The 18,708-nt window shown below is 37.1% G+C and overlaps 1 long non-coding RNA gene across 1 annotated transcript in view; it reads right to left on the bottom strand.

Moving 5' to 3' along the window:
* Nucleotides 1-6,857: 6,857 nt before the first annotated feature.
* LOC310897701 overlaps nucleotides 6,858-18,708 on the bottom strand; it is an 82,835-nt gene continuing 70,984 nt past the window's right edge. Inside the window, exons 2-3 of the long non-coding RNA XR_014582490.1 lie at nucleotides 17,217-17,267; nucleotides 6,858-7,553 (exon numbers count right to left, since the gene is read on the bottom strand). This is a non-coding gene — a long non-coding RNA (uncharacterized lncRNA). The remainder of the gene's footprint in view (nucleotides 7,554-17,216; nucleotides 17,268-18,708) is intronic.

The raw sequence follows: 18,708 nt of genomic DNA, 5'->3' as shown, positions 1-18,708 counted from the left end.
TAATATATATATAAAAATCATTATATTTCAGGTGTAGTATATTAAGTACCTTTGCACAAATAATATATAATGATTTATAATGACCAGCATGAAACTATGAAATGAGAGCAGAATAGTTCAAGACTTCTATATCACCCAACTTTTTCTCCTGGTAAAAGACATTTCTGCCAAATATTATCTTCCCACTGTAAAATTAAGCTAATGAAACTCAGAAGGTAGGGATCAAAAAGTTGGAATTGGTGTTCTCTTCTGCAGTGAGCAATTCTAGTGAACACAGGAAATAATACTTGGACTCTCTTCCAGAACAGTGACAGAAGCTTCATTAGCTAAGTAATGATGGTGGGTGTGTAGGAGACACAAGTGTCTTAATTTTCTCTTAAGAGAAAATAGGCAGATGTCCAAACCGTGTATTGAAATATTTAGGTGAAATATTGCCACTGCTGAATTCAGATTACACATTGGTCTCAATGCAGGCCAGACATTGTCGCCTTTGGAAATTCTGGCAAGAGTTTTATTTCAGTTAAATGCCTATTATTTTGCACACACAGAAATCAATATAACTGCAACAAAGAACAGGGTCCTTCTTTTTTTTTTTTTTTTTTTTCCTTTTTTCCTCACTTATCTAACGTTTCATCCAACAAGCAGATTTTAGATGACAAAAACTATTTTGCTTTCATGAAATAAAATTAGTACATCTTTAGTGCAGTCCTTGGGTTAAGCATAGCTAAGTCCTAAAAAATTGTTAAACCCCAGGTAGAGAAGTGAAAAAGCTGTAAAAAGCTACAGGACGAGCAAACACTACAGTATTAGTTCTCAGAATGTGTTGTTTTCCAAAATTAATTGTTGAAGAAATCAAGAAATTTCCTACGGGTATCTAAGCTTAAGGAAGGGTTTCTAATATTTGCTTTTTAATATTTATCATGCCTACATTTGTACTTGGATCTCCTCAGTTAGTTAACATACTATTTATGATCTCAAAGAATAAAAAAGTGTGGGAGAAAACAATACAAGGATTTAAAAAAAAAAAAAAGTAATTTCATAGGTGTCTTAATAATAAGTACTATGAGACATAGCAGAGCACAGATGACTAGTTTATCATCTTCATATAGGACATCTAGAAATGGAATTGTCCTTAGATATGCAAATGATGAAGCAGGAACCGTTTAGATACTTTGTGTGCAACTCTTAAGTGAAGAGGTAAGGTGATTTCTCAGCTGTGAAGATGTATCCTCGCAGTTTCAGCTTGGGTGATTGATTGCTTCCTCTGACAGCTCTTTAACTACAGCTTTGGAAAGGCTTAAAGATTGGAAGCTGGTTTGTTTCTAGCCCATTTATTTGTAGGAAAGGATCCAAAGAATATCCTGTTAAGAAATAGAGCTTTCCTGACCTGTCATAAAACACGGCAATTGAAAACAGATATCTAGCTGGAGATCCTTTCTAGTGATAAGAGATCATGAAGCATGGTCTGTCCATGGAAGACTACAGGTTAGATGGTATCAGTCATCTTATTTTAATCTCTGTAATGTTCAGAATGAGCAAAATCAAAGAATAACACAAAAATGTTGTAAAATGAAAATTCTTAAGTTGGAAATAAACTATTTTAATGGAATTATGATACTAGTGGGAAACTACAAAAAAAAATAATTGTCATAGTTTTGATTATTTTGTTTGTGTAATATCTTTAACACATACATACATACAAAAAGCTTTTTCTCTTACTCCTAAATCTGCAGTTTCAGGTCAGTAAAATCTGTAAGTACTGACATTTTCAGGTTTAATATAAGGTTTTGCTTCCAGCTTTTTAAGATTTCTTTAAAAATCTTATTTCTTTCAAAATCTCATTTATTTCCCTTGCAGACACAAAATTAGCTGTGTGAGCAAACTAGTTGTGTTAGGAACTGAAAGGAATGAAACACCATTAGCACTTAGGGAGATGTGTTTCCAACAATCATCTTAATGAGGTGGCTTTCCTTTGAAGTTAGCCTGACCTGTGGGTAATTGTTTACACCAGTCCCAATGCTAGGAGCAGCTTGACAGTATGTTAATCCATTAAGACACAGTGTAACAGTCATGTTATGTGTTTTCAATTAAATGTGTGTTCTATAGATATAAAGCTGTAGTATTGCTAAGCCTGAAGAAGACTTTCAAATGTTTTGAGAATATAGGCATTTCCCTTTTTATCTAGACATAAGTCGGGAGTTCAGATATGTCCCGGTTATAAGTTTGGATTGCATGGTTAGAAAAGAATGAGTAGAAAAGCAGTGCACCAGAGGAAATGGGAGTCTTCGCACTGATTTATCAGCCCCCTTATACTTGTGCAGCTTTCCTCTCTAAACTGTCCCATTGTCTGAAAAATAATAGTGAGTAACTTTATCTCTCTTCTACAATGACCATAATTATTCTTTATGTCATATCCTTATACCGTATAGATAAATTTCACATCTTTGGTTATATGAACAAACATGATGTGATTATTATTAAAACTGCGACACCAATCCATCTACTACTCTGATATTTAATGAGGCCTACCTCAGAGCAATATATTTTGTATGAAAAAAATAAACTTTTTCCATTTTGCAAATTTTATTTTCAGCCATGAAAGGTCTAAATGAAATATTTCAAAACAAGTCAGTCCAGCTAAGAATACTGCACTCTGATATTTAGATTTCAGGTTTGATTGAAGATGTAAAGAAAAAATGACTTATTAGAAATTCTGGCAGGATAAAAACATTCATGCTAGATGGATCCAAATGACATCAAGCAATAACAGTGACAATCCTGTAACTTCAACCCTTCCCCTCTCTCTTCCATTTGTATTTATTTTGCTAAGTCTGAAATGCAACCTTCAACAATTATAATCTAGGTTAACATACACATGAGTCAGTAATAACCTGAAGTCAGATGAGCTGCCATACTCAAGAAGTTAAATATGTGTGTGTGTGCTGGAGTGGAGCCTTATAGGAAATTTTGCTGAGACAGAAATACAAGCAATTAAAAAAAAAAAAAGGAAAAAAAAAAAAAAGGAAGTTGCAACTTAAGATTTGAAATTCATTGGGACACTTTTGAACAGTATGTTTCAATACTTCTGAATATGATATCTTTGTTCCCTCAAGATGCCAGTCACAGCTTCTGAACATTACATTTCCTCTGCGATTTTGATATTTTTGTTGCCAGCTGTACTGCCTGGTATGAGGTTATAGATGAACTTCTCACTGCTGCTTTGACAAGTTTCAGGCAGAAGAATTGTGCCATCAGTTCTCTTCAAGCCATGCCACACAGCAACAGTTGACGCAGATGGAAAATATGGCCAAAATGAGGATGGAAGTGTTTTAGAACCCAGTTATTAAAGAGAAAATACAAACTACATTTCAAAACATTGCTTGATTTTTTTTTTTAATTGAAAAAATCCAACTGGTGAAGAAAAAAAATAAACAAGCAACAACAACAAAACAACAACATGGGTACAATGTCTGAAAATTCTCTTTTGAATATAACTCGTTATTTTGTAGAATTATAAAAAATAAACTTTGAAATATTTTGAATAAGAATGTGGCTCTTGAAGATGAGCTTCACTCTTGTGTTCATTTTTTAATTTTGTTAGTTGGGCACTAATTTATGTGTAAGAAAGGAAAGCACTAGTTTGAGAAATTTCTGTCAGAAACTTGATTTATGCTTTGGTTTGGTTTAAGATGCTATGCGCAAAGTCATTTTCCATAGCTAAGATTTTCAAATGGATCTAAATAAGATAGATGATAAAATCCCTTTAAAACACGTAATCATTATTCTGGTTAGCTCCTATGAATCTGTGCTATACGACTATGTTTCTAAAGGCAATGTGATGTCCAGACAAAACTTAAAACTTAGGACAGCATATGCCTACTCATAGAGCTGAAGTACCAATTAAAAAAATAAAATAAATTATGTTGACCTTGTTCATACTACCCTAGATTGCCAAGTCTTCTCAGTGAAAGACTGCAGATGTGAATTATGATTTTTTTTTTCTCCCCAGAAGACTTCACTTTTTTTTCTTTGAACACACAGGAAAGAAAATTAGGTGAAATTTCTTGGTGCTTAAAAGAAGTGCTGGACCATCACAAGATAACTCTTCACAGAAGAAAGCAGAAATTTCATTCCTCTTTCTTTCATAAGAGATTGGATTTTTGTAACACCACGTCAGCCAAATTTATTGAAAAACCTCCAAACCACTGGTAACACTATTTTTATTTTTATTTTTAATAATATTCTGTATTCTCTTGAGCTAGCAAGTACCTAGCTGTCATGTATACAGTATCATACAGAAGTAGTAGTTGATACAGTTCAGTGATAACTACATCAGCCAATTGCCAAACTCACAATAATAAACCATACCATCCAGAGTTCTACCTTACTCCTAGGTCAATATTGTATCTCCTAGTGACATTACAGAGAGTTCCAAGGCTAAGGAATATCAGTATTCATAGTGTGCCACACAATAGTCTCTTCACAATGTGGATACATTCTGAGTATTTCAAGGATATATTTATATTTAATTTGATGTTAAACATATCAGAAATATTTTGAACAGAATGGATCTTCATGTGAATTCCTTCTTCATCCAGAGTTGTTATTGCTAGCTGTCAGTGAGCAGTAAGAAGATGAGAGGACTCCAGTAGACTCTACTACAGGTATGTTGAGATGACTAATAATCAAGCTCACAACCAGAATCTGCATTTTCCCTGCATTGCAGAGGATACATGTCGTACATGTGAAGAATATACTTCTCTGTTCCATATTCAATACAGCTAACTTAAGCAATGTCTTCTGTAGTTTCTAAAAATTTGTGTTAAACTAAAAGAATGGTACTCCTTTTTGTTTCAACCATATAATGCAACTTAAAAACAGTGGAGGAGATTTTGATTAAATTTTCTAAACAATATCACCTTTTGGAAAGGTAGAGACATGAAAACTTTTAGGAAGAACAGTGAAAGTTTTGGAAAACTCATTAGTAATTGAAAAGAGATTGTAATCTTAAATGGTGTTTAACGTAGACTTTAAACTCTGGAAAGCTGTGGGGAATCCTTACCCACATAAGTCATTTGTATACCATAAAGAATGAATGCTACCTGTTGTAATAAATATAATGCTCTGTTCAAACTTACTACATTATTTCAATATGTTTTATTTATTTATTTATTTATTTATTTAGCAGCTTTTACCAAAAAAAATATGACATCTGAAAGCAAGTTAGCCTAAAAATATGTCAAGAATAGAGAGTTTTAAAGTACCAACTTGGAGTTCTATGCAGGGAACTCCCCTTCCTCCCATCCATTGTTTGCACACATTGAAGATCCTGCTGAGCCTTCTTTTCTCAAGATGAACAACCCTAGTTCTCTCAGCCTTTCCTCAGATGTTTCAGTCCCTTAATCACCTGTGTCCCTTTGCTGGACTCGATTATGAGGTGTCTACTGTTTATATCAAGCTGCACACTATTATTTGCCAACATGGTCTACCACTTTCTCACTTGATAAGAACTCTTCATATATCTCTGCCATCGTTTCTAGTTTAAATTTGTCCTTATCATGTTGGTAACCCTGCTGGCAAAGAAGGTTTTTCTCCACTTGATTTGGTGTATCCCCTCTTTCCAGCAGTCTCTGATCCTCAGCAAGGGTCCTATGGTCATAGAAAGCAAGACCCATCTGCTGACACCAGCTGCACAGGAAGTTTTTGACCCACAGAATATATCCATTCCCCATCAAATCCTTCCCGTTCACCATCAGGATCGAGAAGATACCACCTGAACCCCTATGCCCTTCACCATCTACCCCAGAGCCAAGTAGTCATAGTTAATACATTCCAGGTCTTTCCTGGCACTATCATTGGTGCGTATATGAAAAAGCATCAGGGGTCTGCTGTTGTCTGAGTGCTGAAAAGCTTTGGCAGACTTCCCACAATGTCCCAGACCCACCCCTAAACAATTAGCAAATCTGTCCCAACAGGTCAGGTCATCAGTTTGCGTCTCTGTCCCCTGCAGCAAGGGCACTGCTGTCACTTACCACTTATTCCTTGTGCCATCAGCCATCTCAGAAAATTCATTGGAGATCCCAATGCCTTCTTCATCATTGCCAGTCTGCATATGGAGCATTCTGGTATTGTCATCCAATCAAATTTAAGTAAATCAGACTAATTCTGAACAGTCAGGTTGAATGAGTAAAAGAAAGGAACTGAAATGGTGAAGAAGGGATTGATTCTTTGTCCAGATCTCACCAAAAAAAAAAAAACCACAGCATCATTCATCATTAGAAGAATCAGAATAAATCAGATAAGGTCAATCAATGATAGAGAAGTAACAATTAATTCCTAGGGAAAATCTTATGCAATGAAAAGCCAGTAACAGCACTTTTTTGAGTCTCTAAAGTCATGTTCTAGGCCAGGGTCTCTTCAGTGTGAGGGTCATGACCCCTCCAGAGGTCACCAAAAGTAATCATGGGGTCATGAAGCACTGACAATTTATTACAATTACTGTAAAGAAAAGCTTACCTTTCCACTCCTAATATATCTTTCAACTTCAAGGCCAAGTGTCAATCTATCATGAGCCTCTCAAAATGTATGCACAGATAACTCACACAGTCTTGTCACTGTTAGTATGCACTGGCATTTTCCTGGTGATTTACAGGAAATGCAATGGTTTCCTGGCATTCTGCTTGCTTGTCTCTTACTTCACAGAAGCTGCCCTGGTATTCAAATAATCCTGATAAGAGAGGAGAGATGCATCTCTGGGAGTTCAAAGGCACAGACGAGGCAGAATCCCACAAGGGAATAAACATGAAATAGTGTGACATGTGGACAGGCTATGGTGAATAGCATAAGGTTATAAGATAACCTATATAAAATATAAAACTTCATGAAGTCCCAGTCAAAGTGAATCAGGAAGCAAAATAAATTGCAGCCAAGAGTGGATGGCAAACTGCCTGCTCTGAGTATGCCTGAGGAAATAAAAATGTGCCTTTCCAAGATCATCAGCAAATCCCAATCTCATCTTTGCAATTCTGTTCCTGTCACTATTGCCAAAGACAGGAGGGAGGACTGGAAAGAGAGAAGGCGGCATTTCCCATCAACAGTAGCTCTTCTGAACCTCTTTTCTGGCTGTCCTCCCTGGCCCAGACCTGAGATTCACACTCTTCCCCTCACTAAAACAGGACCTCTTCAGTTATCTGCCAATTCCTGGTAACTCAAGAAAAGTCGGGACACTTGCATGTGAAACATTGGTGTTAAAGGTGGGAGATTGCACAGAAGAGAACAGGGAATACGGAACAGGAAACAGGGACTGAGATGGGAAAAGATGAAGGGTTTTCAGGAGTGAGAAGCAGGATAGAAAGAGGACAAATGGACTCAGTTACCTTCCGTGAAGCTTCCTGACTTCTTGGCACCTTTCTCCACTCCTCCCCATGCTTCATATTTCTCCCGTCTGCACTCGGCTGCAACGGCATACATTTTTTTTTGAGTTTATTTGTTCTAGCCATGGGTGGAGGAGGCTATTTCCATGTCCAGGTGATTCAGTTCAAGTTCCCATTGACCTACATGGACAAAATAATAAAAAAAAAAATAGTTTTGCTTTCACCTGTTGCACTTTCCTGTGCACTATTTTTGTTATTTCTCTAAAGATGGCAAATGTTGTCCCAATTTTCAAGAAGGGTAAGAAAGAAGACCCTAGCAATTACAGGCCTGTCAGTCTCACGTCAGTGCCTGGTAAAATTATGGAGAAGATAATTCTTGAAGTTATTGAAGTGCACATGGGGGACAATGCAGTCATTGGTCCCAGCCAACATGGGTTCATGAGAGCTAGGTCCTGCCTAACAAATTTGATTTCCTTTTATGATAAGATCACCCATCTAGTTGACCGAGGGAAACCAGCTGATGTGATCTTTTTGGACTTCAGCAAGGCTTTTGACACGATTTTTCATAGGATCCTACTGGACAAAATGTCCAGCATACAACTTAACAAAACTATCATACGATGGGTGAGCAATTGGCTGATGGGCAGGGCTCAAAGGGTTGTGGTTAATGGGGCCACATCTGGCTGGCGGATGGTCACTAGTGGGGTCCCTCAAGGCTCCATTTTAGGGCCAGTCCTCTTCAATGTCTTTATAAATGATTTGGATGTAGGACTAGAAGGTTTTTTGAGCAGATTTGCCGATGACACCAAACTTGGAGGAGTTGTGGACTCTGACGAGGGTGGAAAGGCCTTGCAGAGAGATCTGGACAGATTGGAGAGCTGGGCGATCACCAACCACATGAAGTTTAACAAAGGCAAGTGCCGGGTCCTGCACCTGGGATGGGGCAACCCTGGCTATACGTACAGACTGGGTGATGAGATGCTGGGGAGCAGTCCCGCAGAGAGGGATCTGGGGGTTGTGGTTGACGGCAAGTTGAATATGAGCCAGCAGCATGCCCTGGCAGCCGGGAAGGCCAACCATATCCTGGGATGCATCAAGCACGGCATCGCTAGTCAGTCAAGGGAGGTGATTGTCCCGCTCTACTCTGTGCTGGTCTGGCCTCACCTCGAGTACTGTGTGCAGTTCTGGGCACCACAGTACAAGAAAGACATTAAACTGTTGGAGAGTGTCCAGAGGAGGGCGACGAAGATGGTGAAGGGCCTAGAGGGGAAGACATATGAGGAGCGGCTGAGGGCACTGGGCCTGTTCAGCCTAGAGAAGAGGAGGCTGAGGGGGGACCGCATCGCGGTCTACAACTTCCTCGCGAAGGGGAGTGGAGAGGCAGGTGACCTATTTACTGTAAACACCAGTGATAGGACCTGCGGGAATGGTGTTAAGCTGAGGCGGGGGAAGTTTAGGCTGGACATCAGGAAGAGGTTCTTCACCAAGAGGGTGGTCGCACACTGGAACAGGCTCCCCAGGGATGTAGTCACTGTACCAAGCCTGTCTGAATTTAAAAAGCGATTGGACTGTGCACTTAGTCACATGGTCTAAACTTTTGGGCAGACCTGTGCGGTGCCAGGAGTTAGACTAGACGATCCTTATGGGTCCCTTCCAACTTGGGATATTCTATGATTCTATGATTCTATGAAGATTTTTTTGCAGCATGAAAAGTGTATCTTGAGCAGGTACTATCTGCTCTGAGAACAAAATACCTCTTGGCCTTTTAATTTACTTTTGCTGTTCCCTTTCAGTTGTCACTCTCACAAAGTCTGTCACCCTGTTGTTTTGTGGGTACCCAAGACAAGGCACCTTGATGTTTAATCATTTGCTGCAGTGCACAATAGCTAATTGTCTCAGCAGAGCATGTTAGCTACATGTTACCTTGCAAAACAGGGCTCCAGATACCTTATCACTGTTCTTGGGTGTGCTCCAGACAGTCCATGCCAGCAGAATAACAACACATAGGAAACAGACACAGACAGATAATGACAATCTGAAATGTCAGAAAATCAAAGGAAACAATAAGCTGAGAAAACTGCACAAACAAGCCAGTTTTGGTCTAAAATCAAATTGCCTTACCAACCAATCACTGAAGGCAACGATCCAAACTGCAACGTAAAAGAGATTGTAGAGAGTTGGTATTAGACTCTCAGCAGGCTTTGGGACATTGTCAGAGTATTAGGTGGCAAGTGCTTAACTTGGGCAGACAGACAAGATTTGTACTAGGTTAACTTTATATGGTCTGTTGCAAGAGATTTGGATGAAGAGGCATAAAGGAAGATAGAAATTAGGTTGAGTACTTCATTTGTTCCCTTGCAGCCTTAGTAGGGACTAGTGAGTTGTCATACAACACAGTGAAGTCAGGAAGAGGGTGGAAAAAATGCTTACATCAACAAGCATTGGAAGCATTGGTCAAGCATTGGAAGGGGCTACCCAGAGAAGTGGTGGGGTCCCCATCCCTGGTGGTGTTTAAAAGACGTGTGGACATGGCATTAAGGGGCATTGTAGATCAGGCTGATGGTTGGACCCGATGATTTTGAAGGTCTTTTCCAACCTAAATTATTATATGTTTTTATGAAAAAAACATTTTAATAAAGGAGTCAGCGTAGAATCAGTTAAGGCAAAAGTCCCACAGCAAATGATATGCTAGGTATCCTGTCTAGCAAATAAACAAATGTCTTCACAAATCTTATTGCCTAAAAGATAATAGGAAGTGCTGGAGGTTGGAATCAGGGTGTATCTTGAAAGGTAGTTGCAGCTTTGTCACTCCATAATTTTTTTTTTTTTTAATCAAAATGATGAGATGTAATTTGTGAAAGTAGAAACCTCCTGAGTAGGCAAGACATGAAAATGTGAGTCTTGTACAGATCTCTGTGTCCACATTCAAACCTAAGTTATTCTTATCTGCCTTAGAATTTGAATGAAGTTAACATGAGAGATGATTTATATCTTTCAATGATAATTAGAGATTGTCAGATTACTTACTTCAGTTACACTTTCCAATGTGAATTTTGTTCCCATTGAATTAAGTGAAAATATGAGTTGGAAACATACAGTATATATGATTGTAATTTGTGTACACTATCACAAAAAGCAAACCATATTTTAAAACACATGCTTACTTTAGTGGATGTATCAGGTAGTTGTAGACAGTAGGAAACATATGTAAGAAACAATGCTGAGATGACTTCAAAGAGATGTGTCCACGATACTTTAATTATAAAAACACTTTTTAACAATGGTTATAGCTTCTTTAAAAAAAAAGAAACACTGTCTGGCTACAAAAGAACCTACAGTACAAACTTAATAACTCAGTATTTTTCAGATAAACTTTGGAAGCCAATATTTTGTTTCAGTGTAAGTGTGGACTCTGATGCGTTCATTTCAATAAGAGAAATTTTTAAATTTTGGAATCTTAATCTCATAGTTAAGTGTAAGGATGAACAAAAATACACTAGAGGAGGTTTTCAAAATCTGGATTTTGATACACATCACTGAAATGTATATTCTTGAATTTCTTAGGATCAAAATAGAATATCACATTCACATTTGTGCATAGGTTGAAAACACACAGAATCCATGATTAAAGTAATTCATATATATTAATATAATTTTCACTGAATTTATAAGACACTAATCCTGAAAATAAATAAATAAATAAATAAATAAAAGCTCAATTCTATTTATATTTATCAGTCAAGTTGCTACAAGGCAGGCTAAAATAAAAGATAAAAGGAGGTATTTTCAAGTTTTATGAACAAGATTAAGAAAATGACAATATATGTCTACTTTTCCCCAAAAATTAAAATTTTACATAAATTAAGATCATTCATCATCATAATGTAGCCAGTTAAAGTCCTGCACACATGTAAGAATGAGCTATAAGCTCATAGGTTTTTAAGGCCAGAAAAATCATTGAAATGATCTTGTCTGACATACATACATTATAACACAGAACATAAAACCTCATCCTGTTTCTTTCCTTTTTCCTTCATGCTATTAACATGCCTTACTTTAAAGAATTCCAATAAATAGCAGAACATTTCTATAAAACTCTTCAATCCCTTTTTTTTTTTTTTTTTTTTTAATGGAGTAGGTAGTGGTTTATGCATTAGACTGTGGGGAAAGTTTGCGCTATTTATAATCTTCACTGAAAGTGTTATAACTGTATCTCTCATTCCAGACCTTGCCTGCAGGTTAGATGCAATTGCACAAGTCTTTCTGTCATTAAACTAATGAGTTTAAGTTTGCAAAAGCATGTTTTATGGCAGGCAATGAAGCATCACACCTGATTAGTTGATTCCTTAGAAAGGAAGGGTTTTGTTCGTGGTGGTGGTGTTTTTTCTTTTTTCTTTTTTTATTTTTTATTTTTCTTCTTCTAGTTGTAAATGTCGTTCGGATTTCAATATTAGAGCCAAGCTTAACAGTTTACTGTGTGGTTGTACTGGAAATTGTAAATTGATGAAAAGATGTTTCCTTTCTAAGAAAAACAGTCATGGCCACTTTGACCAGTTGGATCACAGCAATCATATCCTCACAGGTGTGAAATCATAGAATTATAGAATGGCTCGGGTTGGAAGGGACCTTAAAGATCATCTAGTTCTAACCTCCCTGCCATGGTCCAGGGATGCCATCCACTAGATCAGGCTGCCCATGGCTTCATTCAACCTGACCTTGAGCATCTCCAGGGATGTTCAACTTCAACCACATCACATAATCCAGAACCTCTCTCGGCAACCTGTTCCAGTGCCTCATCACTCTCTGAGTGAAGAGTTTCCTCCTAACCTCTAATCTAAATCTCTCCTCTTTTAGTTTAAAATCATTTCCCCTTGTTCTGTCATTATCTGACTGAGCAAAAGTAGCTCTCCATCTTTTATATGAGCCTCCTTTAAGTATTGAAAAGCTGCAATAAGATCACCCTGGAAAAGGAAAGCTACATCTTTACCAATGCAGAGCTTCCAAAATTCTCTTAATCAGAACATCAAAACCTCACAAGACCATCATAAAAATGATGACATTTTAATATACAATACTTGTGTAGTGCATATGGAAGTTGTTATTGAATCATGCTCTAAATATACATTCTTATCTGATCTAGAAAGAAAGAGAAGTTACCATGAGATCTAATTTTTACATTTATACATTCTAGATCTGTTTATACAATTGATTTCTTGTCCAATGGGTGGTGGCTTCTATTAAGATGTTTTTGTACAGTAACAGTCCTCATTACAGTCTCTGTTCAAAGAGGCTCAGTACACTTCTATTTTTGTGCATTATGCAAATGTAAAAAAAGAAATGGTTGTCTGTCAGTCTAGCCATGATTTCACTTGCTTTTCAGGAAATGCTCGGATGTTGGAAATAAATCAAATGCAAAGAAATTAAATCAGTTTTTTTCTACGCTGACACTTCTTTTTCTTATATGGAAACAAAATATTTTTTAAAAGCAATATCCTGTTATTGAAAAATAAAACAGAATCTGAGAAACAAGAACAAAATCTGCAATTCTAGAGCTGAAAAGAAAAAGTATTGTGACTAGTATTGTCTGAGTAACACCATCAATAATGGGGTGCGTGTTTCAACATCTCTTGCTGGAAGGATTTATCAGAAGCCTGCTGTGGCAGGGTAGCTATTCAAACAGCCTGCAGCTCTATAAGGCTGACACTAGCGGTAGTTGACACAAGCGGTAGCTGACACTACTGCTAGCAGTCAGCTTGAGAAGGTCAAGATAGATGATCTTTTCAGATAAGTGTCTATGCATTAGGTGCATGTCAACATGAATGCTATAGATTATACATGCTAAAGTATGATATTATTTTTATCACCACAAGAAAGCCTGTATGAAGCCAGTTCCCATACTGACTTTGTCTTTTAAACTTCTATTCTTTGCAAACCCTTTTCTTTCCTTTTACTTTTATTTCACTGCTTCTGTTTATATGGTCAGAGGACAGAATGTTTCTAATGGTAACTAATTTATTTTCCCTGTTAGCTTTCTTGATTAAGCTTTTCCTACAAGGGCTCTAGATTTCTCTCCTAAGCAAGACTATTTGATAGCCTTAATAAAAACATTAAATACTGCTTTGTGCAGACACCAAATTTAAGGAGCCGTTATCTCTAGTTTCTGTATAAAGAAGAATAACCAGGCCCATTCCTGATCTTATCAGCTCTATTTATTAGATCTCCACTCCTGCAGTAGTTGTGTTTCTCTTCGGAAACTGTAGTAAGAGGTACTAAAGTGCCTATTCTAGCAGTCATGTTCTGACAGCCATGGCATCTGTGGAGGGAGCTCTTCTCAAATGTCTGCTGTATATCAAGATGTCTTTAAAATCCTTCTGTCTTTTGGGCTAAATTGGAAAGCAATGAGAACTTTCAAATATTTGGATCCAGCTGTCACCACTCACGCAGGGCGACCTCACTGTCAGAGTTATATTAAGAGCTACTCTGAGCTAACTCCAAATGGGATGGTATATCTATACGATACAAGCCAGAGTTTATAGAAAGAGAAAAATCCTTCATTAGGGTAACTAGTAAAGATGGAAGGAAAGAGAAAGGAAAGAGAAAGGAAAGAGAAAGAGAAAGGAAAGAGAAAGAGAAAGGAGAGACAAAGGAGAGAGAGGGGGAAGGGAAGGGAAGGGAAGGGAAGGGAAGGGAAGGGAAGGGAAGGGAAGGGAAGGGAAGGGAAGGGAAGGGAAGGGAAGGGAAGGGAAGGGAAGGGAAGGGAAGGGAAGGGAAGGGAAGGGAAGGGAAGGGAAGGGAAGGGAAGGGAAGGGAAGGGAAGGGAAGGGAAGGGAAGGGAAGGGAAGGGAAGGGAAGGGAAGGGAAGGGAAGGGAAGGGAAGGGAAGGGAAGGGAAGGGAAGGGAAGGGAAGGGAAGGGAAGGGAAGGGAAGGGAAGGGAAGGGAAGGGAAGGGAAGGGAAGGGAAGGGAAGGGAAGGGAAGGGAAGGGAAGGGAAGGGAAGGGAAGGGAAGGGAAGGGAAGGGAAGGGAAGGGAAGGGAAGGGAAGGGAAGGGAAGGGAAGGGAAGGGAAGGGAAGGGAAGGGAAGGGAAGGGAAGGGAAGGGAAGGGAAGGGAAGGAAAGGAAAGGAAAGGAAAGGAAAGGAAAGGAAAGGAAAGGAAAGGAAAGGAAAGGAAAGGAAAGGAAAGGAAAGGAAAGGAAAGGAAAGGAAAGGAAAGGAAAGGAAAGGAAAGGAAAGGAAAGGAAGGAAAGAATCTTTCAAGAAAGCAAGAACTTTCCTTTAATAGAATCAACATACTTCAAAGCTAAATGCAGGCTGAAAAAAAATTGCACTGAACGTAATAATATATGATAATTGGTTGGACAGTGAGAAAAGGTAGCTGGTACCTTGTAAAGCAGAAGACTGTTTCAAGTGGAGAGAGTCATCAAGTTGTTTATCTTGCTATCAGAAACAAGGAAAGGAAGGATTTATAGCCTGTGAAAGATAAGATTCCAGCACGGAAGTGGGAGATAGAAGATAGCATGTTTGAAAAAAATGCAGCTTCTACCAAACCCATGATAATTATTTTCTTGTTGGCTTGCTGACTACAAAGGTGAAATTGTGCTTTAGTCAGGTTGCAGTATGTTTGATTTATGATTCAGTAATTAATAGCATGGAACATGCAGATATCAATGTGGCTTTAACTTGTATAAATCCTTAGTTTTGACTTAAATTGTATGTTAAGATGTGAGCTGAAATTGGTTAACTGATTACTCCTGTAGATGTTGAACAATACTGACATAAGTGTTGGCAAGTTATTTGTTGTCAACCTGCAAGTTATTTGTTATCACCACCATTAGGGCTTCATCTTTTGATAAGAAGCTTTCAGTGATCTTGTATACAAACGTGCACATGAGGTTTTATTTTTGTGAAGACCTTTACTAATACATTGAACACTATTCAGATTTGAGTGGTGCATGACTTTCCTGAGTGAACTCAGTTTCTTTGACAAAGGTGTTCTTCAACAAATAGTGATAGACAATGCAAAAAGATGTATTTGTTTAAGTTATGCAGATGACAGAATAAGGCATGTGACTGAAATTCTTCCACTCCAATACATCATAACTTGGTTGCAGGAATTCAAGAGTGCTCAGGGAGTTTTTTTAAGTAACATATATTTAAGGATCATTCCAATGATTTTTCTGTTCAGCTTAGGTTTTGTCAAGAACAATTTTTGCTTTGCCATTTTTAAAGGAATTAGTTTGCAGAGTTAGTTCATCCATTGTACATGACTCTCTGCAATGATGAATCTACCGCTTTTCCTGTCACTTATTGCTTGTTTAATGTTCTATAACTTTCCTGGAACTGATACATAAATTCATCTGCAGTGACAGTGAAGGATTATTCTTTCTATCTTAGATCACTAGGAAGAGTCTGTATGTTTGTACTCTCTTTTCTGACTCATATCTTTATTAAGATTTGACATTATTTCCATCTTTCCTCAATTAATAGAGAAGCCAATCCTTTAACAACTGGTAAGATCATCACAGTTAGAATCTTCAGCAAGAGGATCCACCTGAATTACCTGTTTATTATTTCGTCTTGATGAGCTACTTCTGGCTCCAGACACTTAGTTCATTCTGCAGCTTCCTGAGATGCCCACTGAAAGCAGTGTTACAAAACGATCATACATTTCTAACAGTTGTTTACTAATTCCTTCTAATCTATGGTGTTAGATTATTTAATATAGGTCTTCACAGTTTACCTTTTAAAATTTAAGTGGCAAGAAAAAGTTACTCCTTGTGGTGTTAGAGCTGCTTTTATATTTATGGTGACCAAAACAAAATGGGGCAAAAGACTATGACTAAAGCAGGATTTTTCTGTGCAGTCCAGCAGTATTGCTGCTAAGCCCCATACAAAATATGTCAGTATTCTCATTTCTATTTCCTGCTATTAAAGCATATAGAAAGATTTGGGTTACAGAATAAGCCTAGCTGTCAGACACCTGTCTGCTTTGCAGCTAGTTACTGTATGCATTATTTGCTTTTAGCAATTGATAATGTTACAGCTGTTGAAATTACTAATGCTCAACCTTCCTTTGCTTGTAAGTTGCATTTGGTTTTAAACTTTTCAGACAAGGCTTCTAGATAGTCATGATACAAAATACTGCTACCATCTTTTGACAGGATTTCAGTGTTGCCTGTATGAATTATGAAGAGTGCATTGACAACAAGATCAGATTTGACAAAGGTTATACTGCTATATTGCTTGTGAGTGTTCCAGTAACTAGCTTAATCTGTGATGTTACTTTTCAATTTGTGTCCTTATTGACATAGCACCTGTCTCTGTACTTAGTGAAGCCTGAGGATACAATCCTTTAAAGTATTGTTTAATCAGTGTGAGGCTTCATGAAAGGCTTTTTATATAGCACTGCCAACATGATTAACAAGGCATACCTGTTGTGACAGTAGTCACAACATTAAGATTTCCAGATTGTTTAAACTTGTCATAAACTTCAGTATAAACTCTCCAATAATGACACCTCTGACAGTACTAGTAAAATAGTGCTAGATCATCCTAAGGAACAAACTACTACTGATGTTTATAGTTAATGTTGTAGTTTTCCAGAAAGCTTTGTTAGAGGCATCTGACCATATGCCAGTGACAGCTTGTGTAGATATGTGAGGCATTTTAGCCAACACTGTTTTCATCCCTTTCCTATCTGGACATAAATGTTCTTTCAGTTGATCAACAATGCTGTTAGTTAACTCAATATTCCAATAAAACTGTCAATACAATATCTGTTCATGATGTGATATTATGGCACCACTGGATAGAATTTTAAATTAAAATCCCTTGGGTGTCTTACCTTCTGGAACCTGTAATACTTTTCTTTTGATGTGTTGATTTAGAATCTGACCTACAACAAGAAGAATTATAGGACTTTCAGAATATGGTAAATGAAGAAGATGAGTGCAAAATTGAACTGACAAGTTTAAAGGTGTCATTGTTCTTGTGTGCAATGGCAGCAGCTGGTTAGAAGAATTGTCCTGAAAAGAAGTGGTTCTCCAACCAAAAAGTGTCTGATAAATGAGAAAAAAAAATCTCTTTTTGGCACCTACCTTTAAAACCAACAACATTCTCCAAGAGAATAAAATGAATTGTACTTTTCAGTAAGGAATTACCTATGTTATTAAAAATTGTAGGAAATTGTAATAGAAATATTCTGAAAGTGTACTTCATAAAGTATTTGGAAAAAGCTGCCTAGCAAAGGTAGAAGCAAACAGTAAATGAGCAAATTAGTAAATAAGCTAGTGAGCTATTTAAATACTAAGATGTAAATACAAATGATAACAACAGAAAAGTACCTGTAAAAAGAAGAACCTACAAGGACTTCAGATTTTTAAATATGTTCTAAACAAGATTGTTCATATGTTCCCTCACTGATCACATATATATTTAATACATATGGTCTATCTTCTCTGTATAGGTTTTTATTCTATTCAGATCCTTTCAGTATCTAGCTAAGTAATCCAGTTATATACAATGCATACACATAACAAATCACATCTCTTCACATCTACGGCTGTTGCCCCAGAAAATTTGATGTCTGTTTTGATGAATATAAAGAGTTTTAATGAAAATGGAAGGGATCAAAGCTTACTTTTTTCACATTCATGAAGTCTGGAAAGACTAAAATAAGAACAGTTCAATAAAGGGTAAAGTTGTATGTTGTATCCAGGAAAACTTTACTCTACAATACATATGAACTTCTGTATTGCCTGAAAGCAGAATAGACTGTTCAAACATTATGCATAAAAAGCACAGAAGAGAAAATGGAAACAGACATGCTAACCAGATCTGTTATTGAGGACTATTTGTGGATGATATTTTTAAATTTGCATTAACATAACCGGTTATCTTGGGTTACTTATGAGCTGTTGCTCACTTAATTATTTTTTTTTTAATAATCCCTTTGGGACAGACTATATTTTTCAATACATCTGTATAGTGTGAAAACCATAATGTGCAACAAGTATTATAAGAATCTTAATGGATTAATATGATTGGAGTGTACAGAATAAGGTAAAGGAAAGACAGAAAAGTTCCCATGAGCATTCAATTGCACAGTTAAAAAGTAAACATTTAAACATATTCTCTAAGTACATTATATAAGAGCTTGTTAAATTGCTGAGGCAATTTATGTAAGTGTTGTTATGGTTATTATTATCATCATCATCATCATTAAGCACACAGACAAACAGACTGTATCTAAACATCCACCATGTCTACTTTTTACACATTCCATAAGACTGATGCTCACAATTACTGGGCATATTGAATTTCTTCAGGACATGCCT

Source organism: Anser anser (genome assembly GCF_964211835.1).
Source record: "Anser anser genome assembly, chromosome: 3".
In the NCBI taxonomy this organism is placed as follows: Eukaryota; Metazoa; Chordata; class Aves; order Anseriformes; family Anatidae; genus Anser; species Anser anser.
Note: the sequence above shows the minus strand (reverse complement) of the source record. Positions and strands in the feature narration are given on the sequence as shown.